The sequence below is a fragment of the Geotrypetes seraphini genome, chromosome 4 (genome assembly GCF_902459505.1).
Source record: "Geotrypetes seraphini chromosome 4, aGeoSer1.1, whole genome shotgun sequence".
Classification (NCBI taxonomy): domain Eukaryota; kingdom Metazoa; phylum Chordata; class Amphibia; order Gymnophiona; family Dermophiidae; genus Geotrypetes; species Geotrypetes seraphini.
In genome coordinates this window covers 191810013-191822064 of record NC_047087.1, presented here as the reverse complement: position 1 = coordinate 191822064, position 12052 = coordinate 191810013, and the positions used below count along the sequence as shown (strand labels likewise).

The 12052-nt window shown below is 38.1% G+C and overlaps 1 protein-coding gene across 1 annotated transcript in view; it reads left to right on the top strand.

Annotated features, from left to right (window-relative positions):
- Positions 1-12052, top strand: part of DDX21 (DExD-box helicase 21) — a 157272-nt gene that overhangs the window by 82113 nt on the left and 63107 nt on the right. The window lies entirely within an intron of this gene.

Here is a 12052-nt window from a genome sequence, read left to right as displayed (position 1 = left end):
TGCGGTGTCTGGAGGGTGGAGTATCAAGTGAAGTGTTCTGTGAACTACTCGGACCATTTTTGCAGCTAAGTTTCTCTGTCTTTTTCTACTTTGGGATTTTTTTTTAAGTTGGTGGCAACTTTGTTATTGTACAGATTGTGGTCACACAATTTGTTTTTTGATTTTGGCATGCCTTTGAATGTGGGTGGTTCCTCTGAGGGCTGCTACAGTGCTGGCTTTTCCACCTATAATTACCACCACTTGTGTGCAAGTATTTCCAACCTTTGAGTGTTTTCTAGAGTGGAGTTTTTTTTGCTAAATGAAGCTGAACTAAGGCTTTTTCTCCACTTTTCTTTGGGTTTTTTTTTTCTTATTTTGAGTGCTCGGGTTGTGTATGTGTGAGCCCATGTGGGTGAGGTGTGCGGCCTTGCAGTGTCTTTGAGGTCCCCTGTGTTTCCATTTGGGACATAGTTGTTAGTAGGAGTGATTTCAATTACCTCAGCATTGACTGGTTAAATGTTACATCGGGGAGTGCTAGGGAGGTAAAATTCCTAGATGTCATAAATAACTGCTTCTTGGAGCAACTGGTCTGGGAACTGACAAGAGGGGGGTGCTATTTTAGATTTGGTCTTTAGTGGAATGCAAGACATAGCTGTGTTGGGTCCGTTGGGAAACAGTGATCATAACTTGATCAAATTTGAGCTGATACCTGAAGTAACATCGCAAAAGAAATCTACTGTAGGGGCGTTTAATTTTCGAAAGGGCGACTATGATAAAATGAGGAAAATGGTTAAAAAGAAGTTAAAAGGATGGTTAAAAAGAGGTTAAAAAGAAGTTAAAATGAGGAAAATGGTTAAAAAGAAGTTAGAACTTTAAACCAGGCGTGGATGTTATTTAAGTTCAGTATGTTTTATTGAAAATTTTTGCATAACAGAAAAATAAAACAATACTAATACACAACAAGAGATCTAGACCAATTTACCTGTACTGGAAATCATTAGATGTACAAGTCAAAGCCCTGAACCAGGCAATAAAAATTCAGCACACCAAAACAGTGTAAAAGAAGGGGAGAAAGGGAAAAGAAAAAGGGAGAAAGAAACTGTGGATGATACATGACCTATAGCAATGATGTGTCATTTGTATACAATCAGTCAAAAGAACATACCACATCTAAATTTAATAACATCACCAGAAAAAGAGAAGATAAAATTGACAGTGACAATGATGAAGTGTTAACGTCTGAGGGGTCAATGAAATATTATTAATGCTATGGTAGAGGGCTTTAGTCATTAATAAATGGTGAATCGGCATATTGAAGAAGTGGACTCCAGAGTCTGTTGAATTTAGACATTGAACTTAATCTTTCCGCCGCAATTTTTTCATATTTAACTACCAAGCAAACAGTGTTCCACCAAGAATCATAGCTCACAGATTCAAGATTTTTCCAGTTCGAGAGTATAGTCTTGATTGCTATAAGGAGAAGTATATGAATGAGGCAATCTTCATCTTTAGTAAATCCTTCCGTTGACTCAACACTTCCCACTATAATGGAGCTGTAAGTCAGTGGTATGGACGCCTGAAATAAGTTATTAATATCAGCTATCACTTTAGTCCAAAAGGGAAGGAGTAGTGAGCATTCAAAAAGCATATGTCTGAGATTACCTTGGGCAGCGCCACAAGACCAGCATTTGTCAGATACTCCATGATGGAAACGAGCCAGCCGACTAGGAGTCCAATAAGCTCTGTGTGTAAGAAATAATGAGGTTTGGAGAAAGGATGCCGATTTACAAATGATATGGGTTCGTGCCCACAAATATTCCCACTTTTCTTCATCAATTTCAATTTGAAGATCCAGACACCACTTATGTTCTGTTTCAGAAGGACGAAACAATTTTTTTAATCGCATGTATTTATACCATCTAGATGCTGCTTTTTTACAACTAGACATGGAAGCACAGAGCAAAAGTATATCAGGTGAGGTTGCCATCAGCCTTTGGTGATTATTTTGTGCGGTGATAGCATGATTGAGTTGCAGCCAATGATATTGCTGAGTATTCGGCAGACCAGTAGCAGCACATAACTGATCAAAGGCTTTCCATACAGAACCATCATACAACTGATTTAGTTGGTATACTCCAGCAGATTGCCATATTCTCCAGTCAACAACATTGTTTTGTATACGAATGGCCATGTTGCGCCAAATGGGTGTATGCAATGTGTCCATCCATTTAGTATGAATTGTCAATTCTAGTCGTTTAAAAACTTGAATCATGGATAGTAATATGTGATCACGAACAATAGGTGATGAGGGTGGTAGCATGAAAGGAAGGAGTTGTAGACTGTGAGGATAGTATCTAGCTTGTTCAAAAGTTAGCCAGCGAGCGATTCGTGTCGAACATGAGTCAGAGATCAACCAACAAGCACCTTGACGAGACAGAAAAGCAAGATGATAGTCCAATAAATCCGGAAAATTTACACCCCCATGTGTTCTACACTGTTTCAGTTTGTGAAGAGCAATTCTGGGTGTATTATTATTCCAAAGAAATTTAGTTAGCAAAGACTCTAGTTTTTTATAGACTGACAGCGGGAAGAGTATAGGTAACATGCTTAAAGTGTATAGTATTTTGGGAGCCAACACCATCTTTATCGACTCTAACCTTCCCCACCACGAAAGATTCAGAGGATTCCATTTAAGAGTTTGAGCCTTGATGGTATCCAGTAGTTTTGAAGAACAATTTTCAATGGTGAGGTCCAGGGATTTGCCAAAAAGGACACCCAAATAAGTCAATGAGGATTCTGTCCAACGAAAGCCATATTGAGTGATGGAGTGTTTATGCACATGTGAGTTTAGTGGCATGATTTCAGTTTTGCTATTATTGAGTTTATAACCTGATACAGCCGCATATTCATCTATAAGAGAAAGCAATGGAGGAATAGAATCAGGTGTGAGGTACAACAGGACATCATCTGCATATGCTGAGAACTTTATTTCAGAATCCATACATTTTACTCCAGTGATACTTCTGTTAATCCTTATGGAATGTAAGAAGGGCTCCAAGGCAAGATTGAATAGGAGTGGCGAGAGCGGACACCCTTGTCTCGTTCCTCTGGTGGGTTTGAATTGAGTAGATGTAAGTCCATTGATTCTTACATTTGTTGTGGGAGCTGTATATAGTACTTTGATCATTTGTATGGATGAATCTTCAAAACCAAACCAACGTAGAGTTTTAAAAAGATAGTCCCACTCCACCCTATCGAATGCCTTTTCCGCATCGAGTGCTAACGCCAACAGGGGGGACTTTTGTAAATTGGCATGTAGAATAACATTTGCAAACATTCGAGAGTTGTCACTTGATAGTCTATTCAACATGAAGCCATTTTGATCTTCTCCAATTAATTTAGGAAGCAATTTTTGCAAGCGAGTAGCTAAAATTTTTGCGTAAATTTTTGCATCGACATTTATTAAAGCAAGTGGACGGAAATTGGAAACTAGTAGATGATCTTTGCCTGGCTTAGGCAACACTATTATACTTGCCTCAGTAAAAGTGCCTCTCACATCCCCAGAACTTACAAAATAATCAAAAAGTTTAACTAGATATGGTGCTAGCTCTTGATGGAATGCTGCGTAAAATTCTGATGTGAAGCCATCCGGTCCTGGAGCTTTCCTTTTTGCCATATTTTGTAGAACCGAATAAATATCCGATTCAGTTATATTAGACGAAAGAAAGTTGTTGTCATCAGGTGTAATCTTAGGATGTGGCGAATCTGTTAAAATTTTGGACGGATCAGAGTGGGTTATTTCCGCTGAATAAAGGTTTTCATAGAATTGACTGAAAGTTTGAGAGATTGTGTGAGGATCAGTAGTAAGGGAACCATCTTCCTTGTTAATGGCTGATATGGATAATCGCTCATCCTGAATCTTTAAATATTGAGCTAAGGCACTTCCAGCTTTATTGGATGAACAATGATAGTTAGCTTTTTGCATAAAGATGGCATTCCCTGCTCTTTTGCTAAGCATCAAATTATAACTCAGCCTCTCTTGATGCAGTAACTTTAAAGTTATCATGTCCGCAGGATTGGATTGATGGCGTTTCTCCAAATCTTTAATCGATTGTTCATGAGTTGAGATTTGTTTAGACAACAGCTTAGATAGTCGGGACTGGTAAGATATTATGGTACCTCTGAGAGTAGCCTTGAGAGCATCCCACAAGATTGGCCACCCAACTTCATCTGTAGAGTTAAATTCAAAATATTCAGCAATCTCTGATCTGATAATTTTCTTGAATTCATCGTCTAGCAAGAGGGCATTGTTGAATCTCCAAATTTTTCCTTTTTTTGAAAGCAAATGGCTGTCGAATGATAAGTCAATGGCAGAATGATCCGAGACTGATATCTCATGGATATTGGAATGTGAAACAGCATTCAGTAGATTATTACTAATTAGAAAGTAATCAAGTCTCGAATATGAATTGTGAGGAGCAGAGTAAAAGGTGTATTGTCTATCCTCTCCGTTCATGATACGCCATACATCAACAAGTTTCAAATGTGTAATCAGATTGTGAAGACTTTGCCAAGATTTGGTTGGTTTATGATTGACCAATGACTTCCTGTCGATCGCTGGATCCAAGGTCAAGTTGAAATCGCCAGTTAGTATATGCAAGTGAGCTTTATCCTCAAGTATTGAGGCCAATAGATTATCAAAAAATTCTGGTTTATCCAGATTAGGAGCATAAATGTTTAGCAATGTAATCTCTTTCTGATGAATGAGAAGTTTAACCGCTATCCAGCGTCCTTCTGTATCAGTAGTATGTGACAAAAGCCTGATATAATCACAATTCCTAATCAGTATGGCAGTACCATTCTTTTTTTGGGCTGCAGGTGAGGCAACAACAGGTAGTGACCAGCTGGTCTTTAGTTTAGCTGATTCGAGCATAGTTAGATGTGTTTCCTGAAAACATACAATATCTGGTGATTTTTTAGATACATAATCCAAAATCTTTTTCCTTTTGATAGGATTATTGAACCCCTTGACATTCAATGAGAGTATTTTTACCATGAATAAACATGAAAAAGATTAGTAAGAAGAGAGACATTTCTGGTGAAATAATCAACATAAATATAATGTGGTATGTTGTAATGATCAAAATGAGTGAACATTAATGTAATATACAAACGCACAGAAATACTGCCCAGTCCTGAAAAGGACTTTGTGCAGTAAAACACCATGGGGAGAGAGAACATAAGGGCAGAGTACTCAGCACTCCGACATCTATGTATGATATCCTCATAAAGATGGACATATGTGCCCAGTAGATAATAATTAAGTAACTAATGTTGAATGGTTGACCCTAAGATTTATAGGGAAGTTATATAAACAACAATGTGTAAACATCAACGAAGATGATAAGCAATGATATCAATAACTAGTGCTTACATGTTGAGTGCTAACTCTGAGGCACTATCGTAGTGTATAATGATGAAAACAAATTGTTAACAAACAGTGAACTAGATCATATGGGAGGAACCACAGTAATACAATTTTGCAGCACGCAAGGTGTCTGGTATGCAGCTATCATGTTCAAATCTAGCATGACGTCATCTAGGAGGCCTGAGAGCAGTACACCAATAATAAAAACAAGGTAAACACGTCTTGACATTAGCACAGACACCTCCTAGATTGTAGATAGACTATTCAATTGTACAATATGTGTAGCTTAGCCAATTGTTATGCATAAGTGTCCAACCTATTGTGAAAAGTAATAATGACAGGCAAAGTAACCAAAATATAGTGCTACCAACTTTAAGCAGACAGTGCATGTCAGATCCTCATATTTATACTAAGAAATACTTATGATGAATAATAATTAATTATAATATCAAAGAAAGTAATATATCTAAGTAATATGGTAAGAAATCAGTAAGGCTGATGAAGTTAATAAACAGAAGAAGAAAAGAAAAGAAAAAAAAAAAAAAGAGTTGATATATATAATAGAATGTCTAATTCATAATAATTAATAATTATACTTATATTATACCTGTAATGTCAGGAACATAGTAAAATAATTAAAGATATGCAATTAAAATAATGCCCACTCCTAATAGGGATATATGTAAGAGATCATATGTAAACACATAAATTATATAATAGTAGGTTAGAGGGTTGATAATTAAAACTAATATAATGGCAGTAGCTTGATGAGTCAATGGAGTTAATACGATAGAGAGCAGTTGATTATAATAATTAAGTAATACATAATTGATATTAGTATAAGTATATTGCCTAGAAGATCAGAACACAAATTCTAAAAGCAACTAAGTTCATTGTGTGTATATAATATATAGAGCAGCAAGATAACTAATGGAATATACGTTAAAATACGCTCTAAACAAAAATCTACTGAGAGGGAAAAATAGCTAATTTATCATAGATACAGGAGACAACACTTCATGTTTGGAGGGAAAGAGGTAATTCATAAGTATAAAGTTGATGAAAAGGCGATGATATAGTGACAGCAATATGGAGTGTGTGCATTAATGGGTCTAGAAGAAATGTGTTTGGGAGTTAAAACAACAGTCCATAAAAATAGTAGGAATGTAGGAAATGGGATATGAAGGACAATTCATTTTGGGTGTAAGATGCATCCCTTATCAAGAAAAAGCACATCGCTTAATCAATAGTGAGTAAAATTCATGGTTGAAGTTAAAGTAATCAAAACAGTAAGTTAATTGAGTAAGAGTTCATTAAATTAATCGGTAAAGAAGAAAAAACTGGTATAGGAGAGGAAAACGAGTTGATATAAGTGTTGTAGCCAACACAGCGGGGTGACAAATATGTAGTAATTCATAATAATAAAAGCCGAGTAGGCAACACATCATAACCTGAATACGGAGTATCAATAAAATTAGAAAAGGGGCGCGGGACACAATTCATAGATAGCAAATTTCATATCAGGATTAAAACCGTCATAGCAGCATATTAATTAAAATTAAATTTACAATTAAAAGCAGTGAGCAGAGAGCAGATGAGTGATAAGGGGATAAACAAATTAATAATATATAGGAGGCGCTACAGCATGAGAAAGAAGAGAAGCATTTTATAGGTGACTTATGTTGTGTTAGCGATCGTCCTAAACCATAATTACTGTGCTTAAACCATAAATAGGGAGGAGAATTATGCATTAATGATAGAACAACAGAGAGATAAATCCAATTAATATGTAAGGGGGAAAAAGTGAGCAGTGCACATGGGATAGTGTGACCAACCAAAATTCATTAATAATTCATAAAGGGAAAAATTAGTTAAAGCAGCCTTAGAAATGATATAGAAACACATTCATCGCATTTAAAATTAATTGATAAGATAACGCTTGAAGGCTAAAGATACCAAACTGAATGCCTCTTTAAGATCAACATAAGAATACCAATTAATTAATAATAAAAAGAAATGCATATAATAATTCATGAAAGCACTTGCAAAGACAAGCTAATAAACCTGGTAGTTAATAATAAATGGTGAAGAACTCAGGATGTCAAATTTGTGACGAAGAGTGTCCATTTCAAACACTTCTATTTTGGTTAGCATGAGGTTGTACGCATAGAAAGTCTAACAGAGATCTGTCCGCCATTGCCCAGACATGGTGGAGATGAACCAGCTTCCACGTGGATGTAGAAATATGGACGCCATGCCGCATGAATTGTTGAGCGATGAAATCAAAAAGTTCCGATGAACCTCCCAGGATGGTGAGAAATGTTAAACTCTATCGATGCTGGTCGGTTGAATTTCTTCTAGAAAATCTGATAGTAGTTGAGAGTCGGTGAAGTTTTTAGTTTGGTTGTTGATCGTGACCCGCATCGTGGCTGGAAAGAGCATGCCATATTGAGCCTTAAGCTCCTTTAGTCTCGGACGGTAGGTGAGGAGTTGCTTTCTTCTTAGAGCTGCATTTTTTGTAAGGTCTGGAACGAAGAGAATGGTGTGGGTGTCCAGCTTGAGTGGCGATTTTATCTTGGCCCGTTGCATAACTTCAGATAACTGTGTGTAACGCAGGAACCTGACAATGATAGCCCTGGGATATCTAGCATTCGCCGGTCTAAACGAAGGGACTCTGTGGGCTCGCTCTAATTCAAATTCCCTCGAGAAGTTTATGTCAAGAATATCCGGGATTAGTTTCTCCATAAAAGAGAGGATGTCAGCTCCTTCTTTGCCCTCCGGAATTCCTAGAACACGTAAATTGTTCCGCCGCGAGCGAAGCTGGAGGTCCTCCAGGTCTTTTTCTAGTTGTGGCACTTTTTTCAGTTGGCCCTGCATGGTTTTTATGGAGCTTTGAGCCGACAATTGTGTGGCTTCTACGCTATCCAGCCTGGTGGTTAGCTGTGCCATATCCTGCTTCAACTCCAACAGGTCTTGTTTAATTTCCGACGTGTCTTCTTTCGTTTCGTTAACGATTTCTTTTATGGCACGCAATTCAGTCAACAGGGCCTGGTTGGATTCTGGCTCCGATTTGTCTTCAGTTGCTTTTTGTGGCGAGGTGGGCTCAGGCTTATGCCTTTTGCCTACCTTAGATGAAGCCATCGATTGAGGCGAAGAAGAAGGGCTATAAGGGTAGAAAATCTATGAGGAATATCAGCGATTATTAATAGATTCTTAGTGTGTATCGTCGGAGCTAGCCAACTACGCTGCCATTTCCTATCGCGCCCTCTAGTGCCCCCCGCGTGGATGTTATTTAAATATACCATCCTGAAAGCCCAGACCAGATGTATTCCACATATTAGCAAGGTGGAAAGAAGAGGAAATGAGTGCCGGCATGGTTAAAAGGTGAAGTGAAAGAGGCTATTAGAGCCAAAAACATCCTTTAAAGAATGGAAAAAGATCCGAATAAAAATAGGAAGAAGCACAAGCATTGGCAAGTTAAATTCAAATCATTGATAAAGACAGCTAAAAGAGAATATGAAGAGAGACTTGCAAAAGAGGCAAAAACTCTTAGCAATTTTTTAGGTATATCAGAAGCAGGAGACCTGTAAGGGAATCTGTGGGACCGTTGGATGATCAAGGAGTGAAAGGGGCACTCAGGGAGGATAAGGCCATAGCGAAAAGACTGAATGAATTCTTTGCTTCGGTCTTTACGGAAGAAGATGTAAGAGATCTACCTGAACCGGAAATGGTTTTCAAGGATGATGATGCGGAGGAACTGAAAGAAATCTCAGTGAATCTGGAAGATGTACTAAGCCAAATTGACAAGTTAAAAAGTGATAAATCGCCAGGACCATATGGTTAACATCCCAGGGTATTAAAAAAATTCAAAAATGAAATTGCTGACCTGCTGTTAGTGATCTGTAACCTGTTGTTAAAATCATCTGTAATACTGAAGATTGGAGGGTGGCCAATGTTATGCTGATTTTTAAAAAGGGCTCCAGGGGAGATCTGGGAAATTACAGACAGGTAAGCCTCACTTCAGTGCCGGGCAAAATGGTAGAAACGATTATAAAAAAATAAAATTGTGGAACACATAGACAAACATGATTTAATGAGATGGAGTCAGCATGGGTTCAGCTGAGGGAGATCTTGCCTCACCAATTTGCTTGACTTCTTTGAAGGTGTGAAGAAACATGTGGATAAAGGTGAGCCAGTTGATTTAGTGTATCTAGATTTTCAGAAATATTTTGACAAAGTTCCTCACGAGCGGCTCCTGAGAAAATTAAAGTGTCATGGGATAGGTGGCAAAGTTCAGTTGTGGATTAAAAATTGGTTATCAGATAGAAAACAGAGAGTAGGGTTAAATGGTCATTTTTCTCAATGGAGGAGAGTAAACAGTGGAGTGCCACAGGGGTCTGTACTGGGACTGGTGGTGTTTAACTTACTTATAAATGATCTGGAAATTGGAACGACGAGTGAGGTGATTAAATTTGCAGATGACACTAAACTGTTCATTCACAGATACCAAACCTTACCTCTCCACCCAAGGTATCCACCCACCAACAGCCATCCACCTAGCAGACCATTTCAAAAACAAGATCACCAATATCAGATCTACATTCATCAACACACACACCCATCTAGAAAAGATAACAACAAACCCATCAACTAGCGAAGCCATCATAGCAGACAGAAGCTGGTCCGATTTCCCAATTCTAGTCTGGTCGGATATGAACCGACTCTACAATAAATACAGCCATGCTTCCAGTGACCTAAATAATTGCCCCACCTACATATTATCAAACGCCTCCACCACATTCAAAACCAACTTCATGCTATGGTTCAAACCACATTGACAGAAGGCCAATTCCCACAGGACCTAGGAGAGATCTTAAACACTCCAATCATAAAGGATCACAAAGGCCCAATAGATAGCCCCTCCATCTACAGACCTATCGCTTCAATACCATTGTACGTTAAAATAATAGAAGGCCTAGTGGCACAATACCTCACCGAATATCTGGAAAAACATAACCTACTCCACCCCTCACAATCAGGATTCCGAACTAACCATAGTACAGAAACACTACTTGTCACATTACTAGATACAGCCCGACAACACATCAGTAAAGGAAAAAAATGATATTAATACAATTAGATCTCTCCGCAGCATTTGACCTTGTTGACCACACCTTATTACTACAAATTCTCGACGCCATAGGAATCTCAGGCAAGGTCTACAAATGGTTTCAGGGGTTCCTCAAATCTAGAACCTACAGGGTAAAATACAATGATATCAAATCAGAACCATGGACAAATCCCTGCGGAGTTCCACAAGGATCACCTCTCTCACCTACGCTCTTCAACCTCTTTATCTCCTCCCTAGGAGCCACTTTAGATACCCTAGATGTCACATCTTTCAGCTATGCTGATGACATCACCATAATCCTCCCCTTCGACCCATCAGAGACCACCACCACAACAAAGCTAGAAACAACCTTAGACTCAGTAGAAAAACGGATGATGGATCACAAACTAAAACTAAATTCTGAAAAAACAAAATTCCTTTTGCTCGAAAAAGCCCAAACTCCTACCATCACTGAACTGAAAATCAAAAATACCAAATACCCAATACAACCCGAACTAAAACTCCTAGGAGTTACGATAGACAGATGTTGCACAATGCAGCCCCAGATCAACAAAACAACCCAGAAAGCTTTTCTAACCATGAGACATCTCCGTAAAATCAGAAAATTCTTTGACCAAGCACAATTTAGACTAATCGTCCAATCCCTAGTCTTAGGTCTGCTGGATTATTGCAACTCCCTATATCTTCCTTGTCCAGCCACTATGATAAAACAACTCCAGACCATACAAAACACCGCCCTCAGATTGATCTACTCACTCAAAAAATATGATCACATAACTGCCTTCTTAGACTCTCACTGGCTACCCATACAAGCACGAATCCAATTCAAATTCCACTGCCTGATATTCAAAGCATTACACGGCTCTTCCCCCTCCTATCTAAACAACCGCTTAAACCAAATCTCCACCTCAAGACACAGAAGAACCTCAAACCCTTTCGCCTTCCCCCCACTCAAAGGCACACAACGCAAGAAAATGTTTGACAACCTTCTGGCAACACAAGCAGCAAAAATCAACCATTCCATCTCCAATCTTATGACAATATCAGACAACTTCAAAACATTCAGAAAAGAAATCAAAACCCTGCTTTTCAAAAAATTCATCCAAATATCTTAACCCCTCCTCTTTTACCTCCAGAAGATTCACCTACCTTCAGATAACCTTCCCCCAAATTACCCACCTTAACACCTTCCAATTAAACAAATACCATAAATAGATTGTAACCTACCCTCTCTAACTGCATTCCATATGTATTTTTCATACAGTTCTTCACTGTCAGTTTAATTTCCATCCTATAAGTTCACATAGAATTTTTCTTTTTTCAACCATCTTTATTTTCTCTTCTTTATTAATTTCCAGGTACTTTAGTTAGATTGTGAGCCTTCGGGACAGTAAGGGAATTTTTTAAGTACCTTCTTACTTCTCATTTATAATCTTAATGTATATTTTCTTCAAACCGCTTAGAACCTAACGGATGTAGCGGTATATAAGAAATAAATTACATTACATTACATT